Genomic DNA, 24217 nt, shown 5'->3' with positions numbered 1-24217 from the left:
GGCATAATTGTATAAGGTGGGCTGTTCCATCTCCTCTATATCTGTGAATGAGTATTACCATTTCATGGGTCCCTCTATGGTCACTTCAGGCTGGCACAGCTGCAGGTATGAAGATGTTTAGAAAGTTAGGACAGAAGCCCTGCATTCTAACACGTAGATACTGTTTTCTCTTCTTCCGGAAGTTATGTCATGGTATAAGGTCTTGTTGTTTGTGATGATGTAAACTCCTCCCCTCATGGAAAGAGGTGAGTAGGATATAGGCATCTCTTAGCTGGTGGCCTGAACAAGTGATAGTCCATGAGAAAGTACCAGGCCCTTGGCTCGACACACGTTGAGTTTCTAGCAGGCCGTGGGGGAGGGGAAGGTACATATTGTTCCTGGCGAAAGGGAAAGGAGGGGAGGGAGTCACTCTGCTTAGGGTCTCCCTGTTACCAGGCCCATTTCCTTAACTAAACACATTTTAAAAGTCTGGATAGGAAGCAAACAGGATAAGCACTCCTGGTGATTTTCTTTTTATTTAAAGAGGGCAATCTCAGTTGGGAGCCGTTCTCCCAATTCACCACAGGCAAATTGGGTTTAAATCCCAGTAATCTGAGGATATTAGCCATAAAAACAAACAGACAAACAAAAAACCCCAAACAAACAACTAAATATCAAAAAGAACTCAGCAGGGTGTGGTGGTGCATGCCTTTAATCCCAGCACTTTGGAGTCGGGGGCAGGAGGATCTCTGGGAGTTCTGAGGCCAGCCTGGTTTACAGAGTGAGTTCCAGGCTAGTCAGGGCTACACAGAGAAACCCTGTCTTGGCAAAATCAAACAAAATCAAAACCAAAAAGAACTCAGAAGCCTAGGGCATTAGACTGTTCCTTTGTCTTAACCTCTGTTACTGTAATGGAAAGAGGAAAAGCAAGGGTTCACAGAGTACCACGGGGCTGACACACCTAGAACAAAGGGGTAGTGGAGGTGGTGGTGGGGACAGCCATCTTCTCAGTTAGAGGAAAATCGGCCTGGAGAGACCAGACAGAACTGTCAGGCATTACTACCCATCAGAGCCTGCCTCATTCTCCTGTACAGCAGGCTGATCCTGTCTCAGCTGCAGCAGGTGACTTCCGGCAGCAGCTTGTCCTTAGACTTATCCTTAGAGTCTGTGTTGGGATCTGTGCTGTGATATTCATCTCTAGGCCACCACACATGTCCAAGTGTTTGTTTCTTTTGTAAGAGGCCAGGGTTGGAAGAACCTGGCTGGGAAAACTCTTAGGTCTCCTCTAGAAACTAGTAAATACTTTATTTAAACAATGTGTTGTGGTAACAAAAACAAACAAACAAACAAAAACAAAAAAACAAAAAAAAAAACACCTTGGAGTTCTGGTGTTATCTCATGAGTCTAAAATAAAAGGGGTATGGTAGTCCCCAGGGAGCTCAGAAGGACCAGGAAGTTTTATAGGCACCGCCATTTTGATTTATGCCCTGTGATTACATTAACCAAGATGGTAGTAAGTGTTCAGTATCTGCCTTCTTCATATCATTAGAGGGGACAGCAGTTATGTCACACAGCTGTTTGTTGCTTATGGTGAGCTCAGTTCAACAGCAAAGTGAGTCCACCCCCATCAGGTACATATCCCTGTGGGATCTCCACGTTTCACTGACTTAATGTGGACCATTACTCTCTTTCTTTAAAAAGACACTTCAGTTAGGTTGGTGCCGATAGAGGAGGAGAGGACACCCATGGCTTAGGCAGGTAGGCCTAATAGAAAAATAAGGAAACAGGAAGGAATTCCATGGCCTCAGCTCATAGAAGCAGAGTCCGTTTGTGCCTATTAAAGTAGCTAGAATGACAGTGTGAATTCTCCTTCAGATTGGGTTTAAAGAGGAAGAGAAAAGAAATTCAAACATCATTTAATTTTTGTTCAGAACAGTAGTAAGCCTGTCTTTCTTTCTCTCAGTATTGCAGAAGAGACAAGGGAAGGATAGGACATATAGGCACCATGAAAAATCCAGAAGTTTGTCTGTCTCCAGGGAGATGGTCACTTCCCAAATCCCCCTAAGGAATGTCCTTCCTTCCAGCAAGTGGGTCAGCCTTAGCTCTGACCAGTGTGCCGTAACATCTGCCTGGAGCCTGTCCTCCAGGTTAATAGTATAATTTTAGTATCTGTTTGCAGGTCTCTAGTCATCTAATGGTTTAAATTGTTTCCTATGATACATAGACATTAGTGTTAGAAGGAAAGGTTAGAGAGAAGACAAAATTACTGCCCCTTTTCCAGAATGTGGGAAGGACGCCCTCCGCTTAACAACTATACTTTGTATCCTTTTCTACTAGTTGTTTTTAAACACAGAGATGGCTCAATAGTTACTTTGTATCCTTTCACACTAGTTGTTTTTAACACAGACCTGGCCCAACAGTTACTTTGTATCTTTTTATATTAGTTTTAAACACAGCCATCTGTGTATTATGAGATAAGTAATAGCAACGTGGTGGAAACAGTTTACTGACTAGCTGTCCTTAAGGACATGTTTTTCCTTCTTGGGCTCTTTCTCTCTCTCTCTCTCTCTCTCTCTCTCTCTCTCTCTCTCTCTCTCTCTCTCTCTCTCTTTCTTTCTTTCTTTCCCTGTCACAGAGTCAGGGCCAGTCTGACGGAGGACAAGGGTTTGGAGGATATTTTGAGACCAACATACTTGAGTCTGCAGTGGGAGGATCAAATCCCATCTCCGGAGCCAGCTTCTCTGTGAGCTTAAGGACAAGTGTCAGCACATCCTATACATAGTAGGTAATGTGTCCTACCAGCACAGATTTTATTTTAGACCAGTGGTCCTCAACCTTTCTAATACTGTAGCACTTTAATGCACTTCCTCATGCTGCGGTTACTCCAACCAAAAAATTATTTTTGTTGCTACCTCAAAACTATAGTTTTGTTACTATTATATATTGTAATATAGATATCAGCTATGCAGGATATGTGATCTGGGACCCCTGTGAAAGGTCTCTTGACCCCCCCCCCAAAAAGGGTTGAGAATGGCTGTTTTAGAAGCTCCTGTTTGGCACCATAGCAGATATGAATTCACTGTGGCACACCTGAGATAATTATAAAAACACCAAAACCTTATGGACAACAATACGCCCTTTTATTATGGGCAGGATTTAGGGGGTTCCTCAGGACACAAGGGGTCCCAGATTTTAATTGTATCATATATATGTATATATATATATGTGTATATATATGTGTGTGTGTGTATATATATATGTGTATATACATATATATATATATACATATATATATATATATATATATATATATATATATATATATATGGTCTATGGGTCAGAAGTTGTCTCTGAAGCCTAGAGAGGGAAAGCTTCAGGGATCCAAGGAGAAAAAGAGGGCAGTGATGGAGAGATTGTAAAGATGGGGTATTGTGGAAGGAAAGGTGTATGTAGAGAGGCAGAGTAAGAGAAAAGTTTGATGGGTAGCAGTGGGGACCTCAGCTAGATCAGTGTCTGAGAGAGCGAGAGCGAGAGAGAGAGAGAGAGAGAGAGAGAGAGAGAGAGAGAGTTAGGAAATTAGGTTTAAATGTTTGAGCTGCTAAAACCTCATGTGCAGAAATGAAGGAACAAAGGGACAGACAGAAATGGAGACAGAAAGACTTGAAGGTGGGGAACTTCAGACCGCTAGCTATTCTGTCTTATGAAGCTGTCCAAGTCAGTGAGACTTTGGAAATCAAAAGCACCAAATTCAGGCCATATGTTAATTGTTCAATTTGCACTGGGTCCAGCCCTTAGTGGACAGGCATATCGACTCCTTGAGTTTTTGTTTGTTTGTTATTTTTTGGGTTTGTTGTTTTGAGGTTTGTTTGTTTTAAGGACAAGCCAAAGGAGTATTTTTTTTTCAGCTTTCAGAAACTTTATTTTCCTTCCACCTTTTTTCCCTTCGCTCAGGCACCTGCAGAGGAGTTCAGGACCACTCAGTGGTGGCTCCAACCCACTCAGTGGCCTGTGCTGTGGGAGCTGCTGACCAGTCCTCAGTGGCCGGCTGTGCACTCCAGTCTTCCGTGGGGAACTGCTGGATGGGCACAGAGGGCACCTGCACACCCTCAGACCAGTCGGCCCCCTCAGACTGAGCAGCAGTGAACTCAGGCGTTGGTGCAGTCCATTCACCCTGGAATTCTTCCTTGGTCACAGCCTTCTCAGCAGCAGCCTGCTCCTCCTTCTCAATCTCCTCTGGGTCCCTGTAGAAGTAAAGATCAGGCATAACCTCCCATGGATGCTCCCGGGAGATGGTTCCTCACATGCGGAGTACTTCCCAGGCCAGCACCCACCACATGAGACCCACTGAGTGAGCTCCAAAGGAGTATCTTTAGGAATGAAGATCTTGCCCCATTTTGGGCAAGGTAAGGGTAGGGCTCATTTCTGGTGAATGAACCATCACCTATTACTACAAAGTGGCCTGAAGTTATAAACCAGGGCCTGAAACGGGAGACCCTTATTTCAGGGACCTGGCAGGCAAAGTAAAGAATCCCGGGGTTCTCAGGGCTGTCAGTTGGGAGTGGTTGTAGACTGAACTGAACCTTACCTTGGTGTATAGATGATGGCTGCTGAAGGTCAAACGGTCTCGGAGGAGGTGTGTGAAAGTGAGAACTGAGTTTTTCCAAATCGGTCAGTAGGATTCCAGAAAGGGACTTGCACCACTCACAAAGGCAGAGGCTATGAACAACCCACATTTTTCAGGTCACGATTGGCAGTCGTTCAGCTCAGAGGATGAATGGGGCTCCAGATGGGGCTCGGTGGAAGGAGGAAGAGAAGGGAAGGGAACAGAGAAAGCGGACCAAGGGGACTTAGTCTTCTCTTTGCAGAAAAGGAGGCCGTGTACTGAGGTGACCCGTAGAGTGGGTCCAGTTATTCAGGGTCCCAAAGAGGCTTTCTACCTGTGGGTCAATGGAGGTGAAGAGAAGAAGGAGACCAAGCAAAGTTCTGTTGTCAAGGTCTTGTTTATTGGGGTGAGCATTAAAGCTTTTAAGGCTTTCAGGTAGGGGGAGTGACCTTTGTGAAACACAAAGGAAGGAGGGATGAGGGTACCCTGATAGCAGGAGGTGAAGAGGTCATGTGGTGGAGACACCGGGTGTTTGCTCAGGAGACATCTGGTATTTGCTCGGGCTGAAAGCATTCAGTGATTGTTACCTTCCTGTGCCGTAAATTCATGGGAGAGGCTTTTGTCCAACAATCTCAAGACTTTATGGCAGTCATCTTAGGGGTGAGTATCTGTGGCCATACAGCCCACACAGTCACAAAGCGGCCCAAATCCAATACGGCTCCCTACACTGAGGCTCGTGGGTCTGGAGGGTTTTAAGGGTAGAAAAGGGATTTTGCTGGCTGTGGGGAGTGTTGAAAGTTTCATTTGTAGATCTGTTTCCTGTAGTTTCTGAACTACACGAGAATGCTGGCCCATGTTCTTACAGATATGCTCACTTCCAGATGAGGAGCTTCTTAACTTGCCTGGGACCCTTTGTTTTATGTCACTAACCCCTTGGGGAACGGAAGGATTTTATTTGGCTTTTATTTTCCAATAATAGTCGGTCACTGAGGGAAGCCAAGGCAGGAACTCCAGGCAGAAATTTGGAGGCAGGAACTGAAGCAGAGACCATGGAGGAGTGCTGCTTACTGGCTTGCTGTCTGCTCAGTCTGTTTTCATATACAACCCAGGACCATCAACCACAGTGAGCTACGCCTTCCCACATTAATCATCAATCAAGAAAATGTCTAACAACTTGCCCATGGGCCAATCCGATAGAGGCAGTTCCTCCATCATGGTTCCCTCATTCTAGATGACTGAAGATTGTGTCAAACTGACAAAGCACTGACCAGCACAGGTTCTTAGGGAAAGTATATGACACACCCAATTGTGGGAGGGAATAGGTTTCTCTAGAGAGGCATGCTTAAATACCTAGCCATGGTAGCCATATCTATATGATTTTGGTGGCTCTTAAAATTACATTGCTAACAGTCTATCTCCCTCCCTCCCTCCCTCCCTCCCTCCCTCCCTCCCTCCCTCCCTCCCTTCCTCCCTCCCTTCCTCCCTTCCTTCCTTTTCTTTCCTTTTTCTCTAGGTTTTAACATTTATTTGAAGATTGAGGCAACAATATCCTCAACTCTCACTAATCCCAGGGTCACACATGATTCTTATCCTTACTTCATTTTAATTTACATCACACACACACACACACACACACACACACACACACACACACACACGCATGTACCCAAGTGCCATTCATGTGGAGGCAAGAAGATAGCTTTCAGGAGTAGCTGCTCTTATAGTTCCTAGGAATAAAAGCATATCATCCAACTTGGTGGTACATACAAACCTTTACCCCCTGAGCTATCTCAGTAGCCCATCCTATCCCTACTTGTCAGATCAGGAAACTGAAGCACAGTGGTCCACCTTTTAGATTTAAAGCATGGTTCACTGACTGCAAAGTGGGTTGCAGACAGGCTGTGAAAACTGGACTTGCTGGGTTGTTCACGAGTCTGAGGACAGCCCTGAATGGGGCAGACCAGCAGTTTGGCAGACAAGAACTTTAAGTGACCGACTCTGGGCCAGTTTCTCTAGCTTCATGCTCAGGAAGTCTCAACTGGGTACAAAGAAGCAATAGATTTGCAAACTGGACAAGTGACTTCAGTTCTGGAGTCCACAGGTAAGAGGCCTCTCTTCCTAGAATTGCAGACTCTAGATGAAAACTTGGGGGTTGTCCTGTAGAAAGGATTTCTAAGAGACTCATTTTTAAAGCAAATGGGGCAGTACCTGGAGGTACACTGGGAAAGATTAGAGCTGATAAGGTGAATCTGTGGGTCACAAAAGAGTTAATCATGCCTTTTACTATACATGGAGTTTTTAGTCTGGTGAGATTCCCAGAAAACTGCAGGTGTAGAGCTAGGAAAAGGGAAAAGTCACACTTGATCATGTGCACTTAGACCTGAGCATGGTTCCTCTATGCTCCCACCTGTGAGTCAGAATCCAACTGAAATCTTTCAATCTTTTTTTTTTGGGGGGGGGATAGGGTATCACTGCGTAACTCTCCCTGGACCTCAATGTGCAGACCAGGCTGGCCTTGATGTCACATAGATCCACCTGCCTCTGTCTCTCCAAATACTGGGATTAAAGGCATGCGCCGCCATGCCTGACTTCTGAAACACTATTATATAAAAGGAATATTCGGTTGGGGAGGTGGCTCAGTGGGTGCTAGCCGTACAAGCCTGGGACCTGAGTTTGAATCCTCAGGCCCCATGGGAAAATAAATAAGTTCAAGGGATCTTGTCTCTGTTGCCTGACTTTAGGGTAAATTTTATGGATTGTACTGGAATTTTTGTGTTTGTTTGGTTTTGATCCTTTTGAGACAATGGTCCTTCTACATAGCTGTTCAGGAACTCAATCTGTAGACAGGCTGATGTCAAACGCAGAGATCTAAGGAGTTGTGCCACCATGCTCAGCCTGTTCTTGAGCTGTTGTGAGTGGGAAGCCTGAACCTATAGGCTTAAATTTTTCTCATCCTTACTTTTAGTAATGGTTCTTAAATGCCTTAACCTCCCTTCTAGCCCACCACCCACAGAGGAAGTGGAAAAGAAAGGGCATGGGAGAAGTGGACCTGTTTAGAAATGGTTCTTTGGAATGAATCCCATCTGTGTTGTCAGGAAATCAGCAGTCCAGTTCAGTAGAGTCAGGACACAAACACGAATCAGCAGCAGTGGCATGACTAGCATAGACAGCCAGGCCTCAGTACTAGGCAGCAGGAGGAACCAGGACCACTAGGGACGCCAGGAGAAGTTCTTTACCATGCCTCTCTCAATGAAGTGAAGATCAGCGAAGACAAGAGACCAAGAAGTGTGGCAGAGCAAGCTATGCAAGCCCCTCTCACAGTCTGTTGGGCCCTATTTATGCTCCCTCCAAACATCATGTGACTTCCACAGGGCTTGCCTTATCACATGAGTCTGTCTTAGCAAAACTCCACGTGGGTCTGTATCAGCTGACATCACTCTGCCAATCAGCAGGAGTCCATGGAAGCAGCAAGAAGCAGCCAGAACACCACCATAAGTTTCTTGGTACATTTCTCTATGGAGTCACAACAAATGGAGCTTAGCTACACAATGTAACGCAGACCAATACATGCATGTCCTTAGCAGAGAATCCTTCATCACATGTCCTTTCACGTGCTTTAGTGATACATCCTTTCACCTGTGTCTGCTTCAGGAAAACACTTCTTCATGTGTTTGTCCCGGCAAAACACCATCTAACACAACTGATTCCCAAAGAACCCTTAGGTTTCCACTTCATCAATCAGACTCTGGGATAAGGGGTTCCTTTCCCCTCCCATGTCTCCCCGATTTTCTAATACTGTCCTGCCTCAGGAGAACTTAGACCTGATTCTAAATAAAATCATAATAGTATCTTGGCCAGTAAAACTTGAGGGAGAGGAGGGTTGGGAAGGGCATTTTTGAAGAGACCTTGGAACCTGATTCTCTCTTTCTTTCTGTCTCTGTTTCTCTTATGGTGTGTGTGTGTGTGTGTGTGTGTGTGTGTGTGTGTGTGTGTGTGTGTAGATCATCAAGGACCTTGGGCTCTGCTATCTGGAAAGGACTCCCCAAGCTTTTGTCTAGGAAGACAAGAGACTTGGAAGCATGTGCTAGGGCGAGGATGGGTTTTGGCTCCTGGCCCATGTCGCAGGCAGGAGAGTGAGACAGGAAGAGGAAAACCGGAATTAGGCAGTGTAATGTCCCTAAGGGCCCTGAGAGCAGCTCTTAACATATTAGGGAGCATTAGGGAAAAAGCAGTGGCTTCAGGCCCTGCTGTAAACCTGAGGGCAAACTATTGTTGGGCAAGGAAAATTTTCTCACTACCCTTTTATGATCAGTACCTGGGCACCTACAAATTAAGCAGTGAAAAGAGAATTTATCATGAGAGAAGGTTTACTGGTGTGTAGCAAGCCCTCAGGAGTTCTGGGTGACAGATAACTCAAAAGGAGGTACATCAATCAGCTGTAATGGTAATCAATACTCAAAAAGCCCAGATCGGGGAGCAGGGGTGAGGAATGGGTAGAGGGACACAGTCTGGTGGTGAGGGTGGTAGATGATAGCCCATAACAGAAGAAGCACATGTGGGAGAAGAAGCTTATATCTGCAAACAGAAGCCATAGAGGGACCAGGCTTCCACAATTCTTTCCAATGGGACACCTCCAGTGACCCAAGAAGGATTTCCCACTAGGCCTTATCTCCTAATAGTACCACTTGGGGACCAGTCTCTAAATCTCATAGTATCTTGGCAGATCCTCATGCCATTCCTAAACCATACCAGGTGTGTTTTCAAGTGTTTTCTGCACATGCACCTCCACCATGGAATGATGCAACAAGAAGGTCGTACACAGCAGAACCTTGAGCTAGGAACTCCCCAGCCCTAGTGTCAGAAATACATAGCTTAAAAGAAATTACCTCTACCGTCTCGGTTAGCCTGTTCAGCTGTAAATGGAACAAGACCTATACACCTTGGTTGGGAAAGGGATGGGGAGAGAAGAAGAGACACCGGAGAGACGCCTTTGGGAAAAACAGCTGTGGATTTCAGGAGAACAAAGCGGAGCGGAACCAGCTTGGGAATGACACTGTCTGGACAGCCACGAGAAGTCTGTGAATCTTCAGGGCCATAAACTAACCCCAGGAGTGAGTTACAGTGGGTTTGCCCTTCATATCTTTACGGGGGATGGGGGGGTAGAGCTACTGTTAGAGAGAACGTATGTGAGCCTTTACTTTTCAGAACTCCCTGCTTCCCTTCAGATAAAGAGAGATGAAAGCCTTTCTGCAGCTGCTGTATCTCAAATGTCCTCCCTTCAAAATCAGCGCTGTGCAAACACAGCGGTGCCTAGGTGGCCATCCTGTACAGCTGGCCCTCCTTGGTCAGTATCTGTGAATTAGTGAAGGAGTGAATGAGTGAATGGATGAATGAATGAATGAGTAAATGAGCATGGAGGTAGTATGCAGGGGGACTGTTGCTTGGTGATCAAGTACATAGTGGTAGATAAAGTCCAAATCCCTCTCCTGGGTGAGGTGACCCCATGGTGGTAGGCTAGACTTCCCCCAGCACATTTCAGAGCTGGCAGAGCCTGCACAGACCAATCCAATCCACTCACCAGCCGGGCTCCTGGGCTGCTGGGCTCAGCAGTTGGTTCCTCAGAGGATTGAAGCCACAGCTACAGAGCACTAGGTCTGCAGGGCGAAGTCTGAGATTGGAAGTCTGCAACTCAGTTCATCTATTATCTTCAGTCTTTTTTGAGAGACGAAACTGGAGAGCAAGTGTTGGACAGGTTCTCCCTGGGGCTGCTGGATGAAAAGGAGCAGGAGGCGAGAGAAAGAAGACAGTTCTCCAGCAGGTCAAAGGGCTCTCTGCACTGAAAAACTCCCACACCCTCCCAGCAAAGCTCTTCCGGCTGGAAGAGAGGAGGAGGAAGATCTGGGGAGGGTGGGTGCTGCCTGAAACAGTGAGTGAATGAATTGGCTATCAACTAATAGCTAATAACTAATAGCTTCAGGACTTGTGCTCCATTACCTGTCCCAACCTTGCCCAATCTGGGTTCTTTTAAAAGTCTATTCCTCATGGCATGCGAAGTCCCTGGTATTGGGTTCAAAGAGGGAACTCGATGTTCTTCATCAAGTGGCTGCTGTCTGGACCCACACAAAATGACTTGTCCAGATGTCCAACTGGCTCAGCTACAGTGGCGTCGGCAGAACTTTATTAAAAGTAGATTATTCTAAGGTATTTATTCCATAATCTTCAAGTCCGCAGAGTAGACATGTGATCTGGGCTAGCGTCCTCCTTTTGTCACAGCTGATAGAGAGCTTGAGAATTCTGCTAGGCTAATGGATGGTCGGAAGACAAAACACCACCAGCCTCTTTCTTTGACATAGTTTCTCTATGGACCTGGAACTTGGTGTAGACCAGGCTGTTCTTAAATTCATGGTAATCCTATCTTTATATCCTGGGTGCTGGGATTACAGGCATGTACCATCATGCCAAGCTGAGGAGGCAATTAAAAAAGAATGCGTGTGTGCACATGTATGTATGCACGTGCATACATGTTTGTGTATGTGTGTGCACACGTCAGTGCACATAGGTGCAGTTGTTCTCCAAGGACAGGAACATCCAATCCCCTTGGAACTATAGTTGTAGGCAGTTGTGAACTACCTATATGGGTTCTGGGAATCGAACTCAAGTCCTCTCTCTACAAGAGTAGTCCATACTCTTAACGGCTGAACTGTCTCTTCAGTCCCAAGGAGTCAACTTCTGAGGGAATAAAACACATGTGTCTGGGCAGCAGCTTGGCACAGTCATCAGGCTTCTTTAACCACTTCTGGATGTCTGTCACAGAATGGCAGACCCAGGAGTGAGAAGATACATCTGGGTACCTTTCTCTAGTGAGTGGGAGGCCACTGGCTGGTTCCACTGTTCTTCTGCCAGGCATTTAGAGGAGGGAAATTAGTCAAGACTGGAAGGCGCTTCTATAGTCATTCTGGGTGCGGTAGTGGTCAACAGAATCCTCCAGGGCGATACGGAAAAACCACACAAAGAAAGCTCAGAAGAGACCCATTTCAGTGAGGAAACATTTTTTTTTTTCCATTTTTAAACTGAAGGCGTGTTTATTCCCCAGCACTGGCCTCTGGACCTTGGCCTCTGGCTTAGAAACAAAGGGGGGTTGTTTGGTTCCTGGGCCTGCATTTGCTCACAGATTATGATGTGTGCCCAGAGCATCTGGTTTGGGGAGGCGGTGTTCAGTTGGAGGGATGAGCACAGGACTGTTCTACTCAAAGCTTAGTCTAGGCATGCATCTGACAACGCTGTGGAGGAAGGAGATGGGAATCTGAAGACCTCCTCCCTTCCCTCCATGGAGCAGAGAATGTCGACCTCTGAGGTCACTTGTCATTATGAACACATCATCTTCCTGACATAGGTCCTTTGGTCTGGCCACCACCACAGGGATCTCACTTCCACATCTGCGGTCCGCCTCTCATTGCGTGCAGACGTCTGCTCTCAGGATGTATCTATCCCTTCTCCTCCCCTCCTCTCCCCTCCTCTCCCTCCTTCCCGCCCTCCCTCCCTTTCTTTCTTCCTTCCTTTGAGACAGGGTCTCCACACAGACCAGGCTGACCTCAACCTTGTGATTCTCCTGTCTCAGCCTCCCAGATTCTGGGATTACAGGTGTTCATTACTACGCCCGGCTACTTCTGCTCTCCTATAGGGTCCACATGTGGAGTCTGGACCTCCGCTAGGGAACAGCCCTTTCATCCATCCAACACCTATTTGGGAAGGCGCTTTCTTTGTACTGGCCACCATATTCAGCTATGCACAAGGAGATCGCTGTTGTGGGTGAGACCAACAGGCAGCAGAGCGTTTATTTCAGTAGATTTCACCTACCTCTTTGCCAAGCAGAAGCTGGGTGGCCTCCTCCATTCAGCTCCTGCCTGACCCCACATACCCTTCTCATCAGCACGGCGCCTGGCTGGTTCTAATTCTGAAACACATGTGGCATTCACTTTCGAGCTCTCCCTTTTTCCACACTCTCTTTTTGCCAACCACACTCCTTTTTCCTCCTGTACTCAAGCAACCACCCTGTCTCTCCTGGACCAATGCACTGAGCTTCCTACTAGGCTCTGGCCTTCTGTCCTGCCTTCCCTGAGCCCCTGTCTCACATTAACCAGAGGGAGGACTCATCTGAAACTCTCAACACTCATCTCCTTAGGGCATTTCAGTAGGTTCCCCCCCCCCAGGTTTTTCTTTTTAAGATAAGTATGTATTGTTGGGGATTTAGCTCAGTGGTAGAGCGCTTGCCTAACAAGCACAAGGCCCTGGGTTCGGTCCCTAGCTCCGAAAAAAAATGTTTAAAAAAAAAAGTATGTATTAATTGTGCTAAGCAGCGTTTCCTTAGGACATTTTCATGTATGAATACAATATCTTTTGACCAAACTCATCCCCCATTCCCTCCCCTCTCCCTTTTGCTCCCTTTTCTTCCTTTCCTCCCCTCACCCCTCCTTCCCCCTTCCTCTTCCCCTCCCCCTCCCTCCCTCCCTCCCTTCCCCTCTCCCCTTTCCCTCTCCCTCCCTCCCTCTCCCTCTCCCCTCTCCCTCCTTCCCTCTCCCTCTCCCCTCTCCCTCCTTCCCTCTCCTCCCCTTCCTTCCCTTCTCCTTTCCTTTTTGGAGTTGAGGACCGAACCCAGGGCCTTGAGCTTGCTAGGCAAGCGCTCTACCACTGAGCTAAATCCCCAACCCCTCCTTTCCTTTCCTTCCCTTCCCTTCCCTTTCCTTTCCTTTCCTTTCCTTTCCTTTCCTTTCCTTTCCTTTCCTTTCCTTTCCTTTCCTTTCCTTTCCTTTCCTCTTGTAGTCTCTCTTTCATTTCATGAGCTTTTAAAGTATTTGCTAGATTTCACACACGAGAGTAAGTGTGTAATATCCACCTTTCCGGGCTTGGCTTATTTTGTCTAACAGTGTTAAGTTCCATTCAATTTCCTCCAAAGGATATGATTTTATTCTTCCCAGCTGAATACTCTTCATCTGTTGATGGGCACCTGTGTTGGTTTCATATCTTGGCCATCGGGAACCATGCCAAGACAGCCATGGTTGGGCATGTATCTCTGTAGGTGTCTCTGTGTAGCTGGATCACATGCAGTTCTGTTTTTGCTTTTGAGGGGAATGAGTTGAGGCCTGGTCTTACGTAGCCAGGCCAGCCTTGAGCTTGCTAAGTAGCTAGGGATGACCTTGAAAGGATTCTCTTACTTCCTGAGTCCTAGGACTACAGATGCGTGCCACCATGCCCAGCCTCTGATTCTAGTTTTTTGAGCACCCATTATACTTGTTTGTGTAGCTGCTGTGGTTTACATCCTCACTGTGCTGGTTGCTATTGCTTCTGTTAACTTGACACTGACTAGAGTCATCTGGAAAGAGCCTCCTCTGAGGGATTGCCCTGGTGAATGTGTGTGGAAATTTTCTGGATTGTTGATTGATTCTGGAGGACCTGAGGCCTAGCCCACAGTAGGCAGTGCCATCCTGGAAGGAGGGAGGGAGGAAGGGAGGGGAAGACAGGAAGATGGCTTTTCCATGGAAGTGCTCCTCCATAGCTCTGCCCCAGTCCCTCCCCCGACATCTGGCAGGAATAAATTGTGACCTGGGGAAGAAAGGCAAATAAACCTTTTCCTCCCTAAATTGCTTTTGCTCATGGTGTTTATTACAGCAACAGGGAGCAACCTGGAGCGCCCACTAACAGCTTAGAAGGGCTCCTTTAACTAAACGTGATCAACTTGAGAAGGCCAGAAAACCGAGGGTTCAAGACTGTACTATATGATAAAATCCTGTCTCAAAAGATCAAAGCAAAGTCGGGTCGTGGTGGTGCACACCGTTATTCCTAGCACTGAAGAAGCAGAGGCAGGGGGATCTGTATGAGCTCAAGGCTAGCCTGGTCTACATTGTGACTTCCAGGGCAGTCTGGAAACAACAACAACAACGACAACAACAACAACAATGAAGGATGCCTATTACACTGACTTCTTTTTGTTTTGTTTTGTTTTGTTTCTTGAGACTGAGTTTTTCTTTGGAGCCCTGGCTGTCCTGGAACTTACTCTGTAGACCAGGCTGGCTTTGAACTCACAGAGATCCTCCTGCCTCTGTCTCCCCAGTGCTGAGATTAAAAACATTCATTCACTTCTGACTTTTAAGAGACTGACTTGTCTTTCTGACGTTGACTTTCATATACGCAGAGTCAAAAAACATGCACTTTTTGTACCTGGGATACAAACATTCTGTCCATTGAGTGAGTAGTGAGGAGTATTGATTTTAATCCATGTGTAAAAGCCCCACATAAGGCCCACAGGAGGAACAAGGCATGGTACCTGGCGACATCTACAGTTTAATGCATATGCCTTGTGGCTAGCAACCCTGCAGCAGACATTGGCATAGCTCACCAAAGACATGCCAAGATTTTAACACAAAGCTCAAACTAGAAACCATCAGGAAGGCCATATTAAGTCCATTTTACAGATTGGGAAACTGAAGCTCAGAGAATTTGCCCAAGATCTTTCCTTTGGTATGCAGCAGAACCAGAATCAAACCCAGGTTGACAAGGCCATGCCAGAGTGGCCCCTCTTGTCTCTGTGGCCTTAGCTTCCCTCACCCGCAATTAGTCCAGTGAGGTAGACATTCTTTCTTGATCAGGTTTATGCCTTTCTGAAAGCTTAGCGTAGTGGTTTGAATATGCTTGGTCCAGGGAGCGGCACTGTTAGGAGGTATGGCCTCGTCGGAGGAAGTGTGTCACTTTGGGACTGGGCTTTAAAACCTTGCTCGTAGCTACCTGGATGATAGTCTGTCCTGACTGCAGTCAGATCAAGATGTAGAGCTCTCAGCTTCTCCAGTGCCATGCCTGGATGCTGCCCTGTTTCCTGCTTTGATGATAATGAACTGAACCTGTAAGCCATCCCCATGTCCTTATAACAGTTGCCTTGGGCTCCTCTCTCTTTCTTTTCTGCCACCACCGTGCCATCCAGACTGAGGAAGGCAGAGAAACTCCGGGGCCACGTGAGCCTTGGCCACAGTTATACCACAAGCACCCAGAAGGCCGCGGGAATGCCGGAGGCGTGCATCACCACAGGATCAACTTTGACAAATACGATCCAGGTTACTTCAGGGAAGTTGGCATGAAGCATTACCACTTGAAGAGGAACCAGAGCTTCTGCCCAACTGTCAACCTGGATAAGTTATGGACGTTGGTCTGTGAGCAGACACGGGTCAATGCAGCGAAAAACAAGACTGGAGCTGCTCCCATCATTGATGTTGTGTGATCAGGCGATTACAGAGTCCTGGGAAAGGGGACACTCCTAAGCAAACTGTCATCGTGAAAGCCGAAGTCTTCAACAGAAGAGTTGAAGAGAACATTAAGGGTGTTCGAGGTGCCCCTGTTCTGGTGGTTTTAAGCCACTTTGGAGGTTAATTTAATGCTAACATTAAAAAAAAAAAAAGAGTTGCCTTAGTCAAGATCTCCTCACAACAATAAAAACTCCAATTAAGACACCTAGTTATCTTTTCTCCTTGAAACAGAATCTCATGAAGTCCAGGCTGGCCCTGAACTCCTGATCCTGCTGCCTCTACCTCCCAAGTGTTGGGATTGGCTACCTCACCAGTTTCACACTGTTTTGGGGATTGGATTCAGGGTAGATGAGCACGCTAGCATTTGAACCACACCTGCTGCCCTCGAGGCCTTTTAATGTTTAAAATTTTAGAGTAGGTTGTATTTATAGAAAACTTGCATTTGGACATAATGGCAAACGCCTGTGATCCCAACACTTGGGGCTGAGGCGGGGGAATGCCTGTGTGTTCAAGGCCAGCTTAAGCTATAGTGTTTTCAAAAAACGAACAAACAAAGCAAATGACTAATTAAACAAATGGAAAACTTACAAAGAGTTCAGAGTTCCTGTGCTGTTACTGTGAACGTTTGTCCCAGCTTAGAAACCAACGCCAGCAGAGTGTCTGTGTCCCTTAGATCTCATCAGCTTGACATGAGCTAGAGTCATCTGGCAAGAGGAAATGTCTCCACCAGACTGACCTGCACCTGACTCATGCAGCATTTTCTTCTAATGGTTGACATGGGAGGGTTCCTGCCCTGACTTCTCTCCACGATGGGCTGTAGCCTGTGAAATTACGTAAGTGGTTTCCTCCCCCAGGTTGCTTTTGGTCATGGTCTTTATCACAGCAACGAAAAGCAAACTAGGACATCCTCCCACTTTGTTTAGATACCACTCACCTTCTCCTCAGCGTTTGATTTGCTTTGTTTGAGACAGGGTCTCCCAGCATAGCCCTGGCTGGCCTTGCCTTTTGCACTCCTCGGTCTTTGCTTCCTCAGGGCTGGCGTTGCAGGTGTGTGCCTCGATGCCTGGAATGGTGCCACCGGTGTCCACACTGACATCTTTCTTCTGCTCCAGTGTCCCATCCAGGGACACCACAAATCACTTTCCTCTGGCCTGTGGCATTTTCTCAGGTTCATTTGCTTTCTTAGGACTTGGACGATGTCAAGGAGTTCGTGATCCGGCTCTGTGGCTTTGTCTCAGCAATTGGGCTTGTCTGACGTTTTCTAACCCAGAAAGACTGGAGCTGTGGGTAGTTGGGAGAAGATGGCCAAGGTAAAGCTCACATGATAATCTGTCAGTGCTCACGCCACGGGGCATCACTGACGTTAACTTTAGTGCCTGTCAAGGGAATAAGCTATGTTTTCTAAAACTTTGTTTCACGAAAACATTTCTCTTCCCATTCCCTTCTCCTGACTACTCCTTGGGAACAGATCGCCCAGGCAGCCCCTGTTCAAAGTGAGGGGAGGGGGCTTAAACTATTCTCCCTGGAGGGAGGGAAGGCTTACAGAAATGACTTGGAACTCTTCCTTGAGGAAGATGTGTCAGTCAACTTTCCATTGCTGTGAGAAAACACAATGGACAATTTACAGGGATAGAAAGATTGGTTTAGGCTCACAGTTTCAGATGATTTTCCTTTAGGGAAAAAAATTTAAATTTGCTCTTTGAGGTTTTCATATATGTAGGCAATCGTTATTCTTTTTGTGTGTTTGTTTGGAATATTATTTTCTAGATACTACCTCTCTCCAACTCCCAGCAGGAGCCACTAACCTGTCTTCCTTCTGACTTTATGGCTTTTTTTTAATAAAGTTATTATTAGCAGCCCACTGGGTCTAACTAGTGCTGGCCGACCATGTGCAAATGGGCATGGGTACATTCACTAAGGAATGAACAACCAGAGGCCACATCCTCAAGGAAAAGTGGCCATCCACTGCCACTAACTCCGTAGGGAGAGAGTGTGGCCCCAGGAGCTCCTCCCCCAACCATTCGGAAAATTTGACTGACTTGATCTTGTGCAGGCTACCACAGTGGCCGGGAGGTGATGTGTGCCTCAACCACACCATGCCCAGGAGATGGTGGTGCTCTTCCCACTGCTCTGGTTCTTAACATTTCCTTCCTTCCTTCCTTCCTTCCTTCCTTCCTTCCTTCCTTCCTTCCTTCCTCCCTCCCTCCCTCCCTCCCTCCCTCCCTTCTTTCTTTCTTTTCATTGTTTTAACCTTTTATTGATTTTTTGTGAATTTCACATGTTGCACCCCAATCCCACTCATCTCCCTGTTCCTTCCTATCCACCCTCCTCACTGGCACCCTCCTGCCTCCAAAGAAAAATCCCTAACCACGGAAGCTGAAGTGTGCCATTCTGTGTCACAGGTATATCCTTTGGTTTACACATCTTCACTTTCAGATGTTCACTGCAGTGAGTCATTGTTCTGGTCCAAGGCCTCTGACTTCTGCTACACTATCAAATCTGGATCATCGCCGACTCCTCTCGGATATCCTGTTGTGGCCCTGTGTCATGAAGACCCTGCAGCTTTGGATCTGCAGGACCGGCTCCTTCATGAGCTCCAGCAGTTCATAGACTGGGGTAGGTGTTGGGGTGGCCAACTCGAAGCCCTGGATTTGGGCCTGGGTGGTGGATGAGTTGGTCAGCCTGCCAGCTCCCACACACAGGAGGCACTTCAGCACTGCTGGGGTTAGTTCATACAAGTGCCATATTTCCTGCTCTTATGCCCTTGGGCTGGCTTATCGGGACCCATGCCACCAGGGCCAGCTCTACTGTGCTGCCCACTCGAGGTGCAGGGCTGCTCTCTCGAGTGCTGCAGCCAGCAGTTTCAGCTGGTCTTCTGTAGAAGTAGGTTCCAACACATGTGGGGGCGAGTAAGTGCAAGCAGGCCAAGAAGAGTGAGTCTTCCTTCCTTCTTCCAATGTCCTTATGTAGACCTCCAGCAGAAGGTGTGGCCCAGATTAAAGGTGAGGATCACCGCACCTGGATCTGGAACTTGCTTTGTCCCAGGCCGGTTTTGAACTCGGAGATCTGCTTGCCTGGGCAAACATGGAAAGCATGTACTAATTTGCCTGGAGCTAAGCTTTTCATGGCCACTATCAGGATTTCCATGTCAAGATCTAGATCAGAAACCTGTGTCTTCCAGCCTTAAGGTCTGGATCGCAGGTGTGCCCTCCATTTCTGGATTGTAGTTCATTCCAGAGGAAGTCAAGATGACAACCAGGAAGAGCCATGACACTGGCCCACCATCATGTGAAGAACATTCATCACGTGCTGCTGCCACCATGAATGGAAGTACTCTGTCCTGCTTCCCTCACCTCCCATGATGGACTGAAACCCTGAGCCTAAACAAACAGTCCCTCCCTTAAGTAGATTCTGTATGGATGCTGTCGGGTATTTGTGTCCTGGATTAAAACAGTAGTGAATGAGGCCTCTGTCTAGAGAATTTTCTGGATTGTTAGCCTGTATCTCCATGAGAAATAACTTGTCTGACTGCACACCAATGATGACGGACAGTTGCTTCTTCTGTAGGTTTTCCTGTCAAGACACTGCTTTTTCATGCTTACTGAGCCCTTTCCTTTCTCCCATAGCACTTTCAGTGAGGTTGTGTTGGGAGCGATGCCCTTGAAGTCCTCCATTGTTGATGTTATTATTATGGTTAGAATTAAGTATGACTGGGTTCATGGAAAAATCCCCCAACCAGCTGCAGAAGACTAATACAAATCTGGTGGTCAAAATAATAATCATCTGATAAAGATACCCAATGTGAAGACCTGTAACCTTTCTGAAACAACCAACATCCTGCTGACTAATAGATATGACAAACCTGTGACTTTTCTGACAACCTGTCAACATCAGCCTACTCCCTGACCACACGAATATTGTGTCCTTGGCCTGCATAAATGTTTCTTATTTCCCCCCTCCCTCTGTTACCTATGTTATGGTATAAATTCAGCCTTGGGGAAAAATAAAATTGTCGCCTTGATCAGACTCTTGTCTTGGCATCCTTCTTCATGTTGTCCCCCATTCTCTTCCAGGTACCTTCAGACCCCGTCATTTACAAGGTTGTGTCTCTCAGCTGAGACATGGTCCCAGTTTGGTAATCAGAACATTCAGGTTGATTTTCAAAAACTTAACAACATTAAAGTTTATGTTGTAAGATCCTCTGGGTTAGGAAGTTGCATGGTGTCAAGTGTCTATGAGTCCAGTGTCATAACAGAGCAATGGCATTCTCTCAAAAAACCCTCTATGTTACACTCTGACAAACAACGGCTCTTCTCCTCCAAGTCCTGGCAAGCACTGATGTGGTTTGATTGATTGTTTTTCCAGACTATTCTCACTGTTGCAGGCTGGCCTCAAACTTGCCATGTAGCCAAGGATGGCCTGAACTCTCAATCTTCTTGCCTGAACCTTCCAAATGCTGGGATTGCAGATATGCACCAACATACCTGTGCGACTGTTTTTGTAAGGTACAGTGGATCTAACATAGGGTTTCATGCATGATGAGCAGGAACTCTGTTAACCGAGCTACATCCCCAGTCCTTGTTTTTCTCAGTATATAGGTCATTGTGTACACCAGGCTGGCCTTGAGCTTGTAGTAATCATCCTGCTTCTGCTCCCACTGAGTAAGTGCTCCCAAGCACTGGTATAACAATTGTGAACAACCACATCTGGTAAATGATGTGTGTGTGTGTGTGTGTGTGTGTGTGTAAGAATCAGACCTCTCTTTCTCTCCCTCTTTCTCTGACAAGGTCTTATACTATACAGTCCCATGTTATCCTGGAACTTTCTCAGTAGCTCAGGTTGGCCTTGAACTTATGATCCTCCTGCTTTCAGTTTCCTGAGTGCTGGGTACAGAGCTGTGCCTTCACACCTGGTTTCTTCCCCTTTCTTTCTTCTCCTTTTCTTCCTCTCTCCATTCCTTTTTTTAATTTTTAATTTTTAATTTTGGGTGGGTGGGGCAACACATACCAAGCACTGCTTGGTTTAGAAGTCACTAGTGTGGCTGTCCTCACACTCACAGACACCTCCCAAATGTTGGCATCAAAGGTGTGCACGGCCATGCCTGGCCCCCCCTTTCCCCTTTTTTTCCAAAAATGATTACATGCATCTGTGTATGCAAATGTCCTCGGAAGCTGGAGGCATTGAGTCTCCCTGAGTTACAGGTAGTTATGAGCTACCTAGTGTGGGTGCGGGGAACTGAGCTTAGATCTTCTGTGGGAAACGTCAGGACACATCCATTCTTAACTACTGAGCTCTTTCCCAACCCCTACCTTTTTTTTTTTTTTTTTTTGAGACAGGGTCTCATATAGCTCAGGCTGGCTTTGAACTTGCTATGTAGCCAAGGATCTCTCTCTCTCTCTCTCTCTCTCTCTGTGTGTGTGTGTGTGTGTGTGTGTGTGTGTGTGTGTGTGTGCAGTTGCGGGTGTGAGTGTGTATGCTCATGTGTTTGTGAATGCATATGGAGGCCAGAGGGTGACCTTGGCATCTGTTCCTTAGGACACCATCCACTTGCTTTTGTTTTTATGTCATTTCAAGTTTTATTTTATATGGATGGATGTGAGCTTGCATGGGTTTATGTGCATCATGTGTGCAGAGGTGTCTCAGAAGATCCTCTGGAACTGAAGTTACAGGTGGTTGTGAGCCACCTGATATGGCTATTGGGGACCAATCTCGAGTCCTCTGTAAGAGCAGTAAGTGCTCTTAACCACAGAGTTATCTCCCTACCCTTTGTTCTCTAAGTCACTTAGCCTGGAACTCACCAAGTAGACTGGCTGGATGGCCAGAGAGCCCCTACCTGTTCAGTGCCGGGATTACAAGCATGTATCGTAAAGCCAGGGTTTTTATTCCCCTATAGGTTTGGAGACTGAATACAGGTTTTTATGTTTGTAGGGAGTCTTAGCTACTTTTCTACAGCTATGAAGAGACATCATGACCGAGGCAACTTGGAGAGGGTTTATAGTTCAGAGGTCGAATCCATAACCATCACAGCAGAGAGCATAGCAGCAGGCAGACAAGCTTGATGGTGGAACAGTAGCCAAGAGCTCACATGTTGAAAGAACAACCACAAGGCTGAGCGAGACCCAACTGGAATGGCATGGGCTTTTGAAGCTTCGAAGACCACTTCAGTGACACACCTTCTCTAACAAGGCCATACCTCCTAATCCTTCCCAAAGAGTTCCACCAACAAAACATTCAGCTATATGAGCTTCTGGGGGTGGGGGTGGGGGGCATTTTCATTCCAATCACCACATAAAACAGGTGCTTTACTATGAGCTTTCTCCCCAGTTCCGGGGTCTAGGAGTTCTGATCTCTCAGTTTCCACCTACCAAGTGCTGGGATCAAAGGCATACACCACCACACCTGGTTTTTTAATTCTCTTTTGACTTGTGTTTTCGCATAGAAGTGCTTTCTGAATTTTGCTGTATATGTGTGTGCACATGCAGAAGTCAGAGACCAACTTTGTGGAGTCAGTTCCCTCCTTCCACCTTTACCTGGGTTCCAGGATTGAGCCTTTCACTTGTCGAGCCATCTCACCAGCTCACGACAAGGTATTTTTATAAGTGTGTTCTCTGGAATCTCAAGCATTTGGACAGCCATTCCACAACAGCAGTTCTCACATGTAAATTTCTGTGACTTGTGGCTCGTTTTACAGCTCCACCTAGCCTGTCACAGCAAGTTTGCCCCCCCCCCCTCAGCATTTTAGACTATTAATTCTTCAAAACCCTAGACAGTGGTATTAAGTGCCTCTTCTCTATTACTATTATGTTGTCATTTTGAGATAGGGTCTTACTTTGTAGCTCAGGCTGGCCTTGAACTCCCAGCATCCTTCCTGCCTCATCTTTCTAAGTTTTCAAAATGTAATTGTGTACACTGTGCCCAACATGTATATTGCTTAAAAAAAAAAAAACTTGAGTAATTTCTTTTCAGTGGCTTTTCTCAAAGTAAATATCAGGTCAAATTTTATGGGTGTTTGGGCTGATTATTTTTATTTTTATCATTATTTTGCCATCTAAGAAGAGGGATCCTTGATTGAGAAAATGCCCCTATGAGATTAACCTATAAACAAGACTATTCGGGCATTTTCTTGATTACTGATTGATGTGGTGGAGGGTGGCTCTTTGTGGGTGGTGTCACTCCTGGGTTATAAAAGGAAGCTGAGTGAGTAAGCCAGGGTAAGCATGCAAATCAACGTTCCTCCATGACCGCTGCCTAAGCTCCTGCCTTCAGGTTTCAGACCTGCTTGAGGGTCTACCTTGGGTTCCCTCAGTGATGGGCTGCAGTGGGAGTCCTAGGCCAAATAAACTTCAGACAAGTCACTTTAGGTCATGGTAATTTATCTCAGCAACAGAAAGGAAACTAGGATGGCGTCTTATCATTAGACTCTGATCCAGGGTACTGAACCAATGAGGTATAAATGTATCACTGTTCCCATGGCCCACTGACCCAAGCCTTTTTTAGCAATTTAATCTCTAATGTTAAGTCTGTAGAAAAGATAAAAGGTTCCCTGACTGTGTAAACCCATGACTAATGAAACACACAACAACTGTACACTTGGCTTTGCCACTTGTAGAAACAAAATCCGATGGTTTGGGCCAGATGTGGTGGTATATATATCAGGAAGCAGAGGCAGTAGATCTCCGTGAGTTCAAAGTCAGCCTGGTCTATACAGTGAGTTCCAGGCCAACTGGGTCTGTCTGTATGAGACTCTCCCTCTCCCTCTCCCTCTCCTTCTCCCTCTCTCTCTCCCTCTCCCCCTCCCTCCCTCCCCTCCTCCCTCCCGTCTCTGTCTCTGTCTCTCTCTCTGTCTCTCTGTCTCTCTCTCTCTCCTCTCCCTCTCCCTCTCCCTCCCTCCCTCCCTCCGTCCCTCCCCCCTCTGTCTGTCTCTGTCTCTGTCTCTGTCTCTGTCTCTGTCTCTCTGTCTCTGTCTCTGTCTCTGTCTCTGTCTCTGTCTCTCTCTCTCTCTCTCACACACACACACACACACACACACACACACACACACAATTTGAGGGTTTTATGGACGGTTTGCTTACTATGGCTAGTGGGATAGGGTCCATGGGTAACATAATCAAATCTTGATTGTAACACTGTGATGTCCTGATTCTTGGGACGAGACGTTCTCAGGCTGAGGAAATACCACTCACTGCCTGTCTGCAGATCAGATCACAGAAGAAAAGCCTCCTACAGCCCTCCCTTTGCTTGCTATCAGCTCTGGATCCCAACACCAAGGTCTCTCAGTGTGTCTGTCTCGTAGTTCTTACAGCGGTTGTTCAGTTGCTTTAAAAAAAAATGCAGGTGCTTAGGT

At 46.6% G+C, this 24217-nt stretch overlaps 2 long non-coding RNA genes and 1 pseudogene across 2 annotated transcripts in view; 2 read left to right on the top strand and 1 right to left on the bottom strand.

The window, feature by feature from the left end:
* Nucleotides 1-19899, top strand: part of Rpl27a-ps3 (ribosomal protein L27a, pseudogene 3) — a 97879-nt gene extending 77980 nt beyond the window's left edge. Inside the window, exons 2-4 of the long non-coding RNA XR_015651721.1 lie at nt 17060-17183; nt 18310-18489; nt 18844-19899. This is a non-coding gene — a long non-coding RNA (ribosomal protein L27a, pseudogene 3). The remainder of the gene's footprint in view (nt 1-17059; nt 17184-18309; nt 18490-18843) is intronic.
* On the bottom strand, nt 3873-10407 carry LOC148007737 (uncharacterized). Its single transcript, XR_015647238.1, has 2 exons — nt 10161-10407; nt 3873-4695 (listed from the first exon to the last, which is right to left on the bottom strand). It is a non-coding gene; the product is annotated as an uncharacterized LOC148007737 (long non-coding RNA).
* On the top strand, nt 11397-15997 carry LOC148007736 (large ribosomal subunit protein uL15 pseudogene; annotated as a pseudogene).
* Nucleotides 19900-24217: the final 4318 nt, after the last annotated feature.

This window comes from Rattus norvegicus, chromosome 1, assembly GCF_021556685.1.
Source record: "Rattus norvegicus strain SHRSP/BbbUtx chromosome 1, alternate assembly SHRSP_T2T, whole genome shotgun sequence".
NCBI classification, from domain to species: Eukaryota; Metazoa; Chordata; class Mammalia; order Rodentia; family Muridae; genus Rattus; species Rattus norvegicus.
The sequence above is the reverse complement of the archived record's forward strand: the minus strand, read 5'-3'. Positions and strand labels throughout refer to the sequence as shown.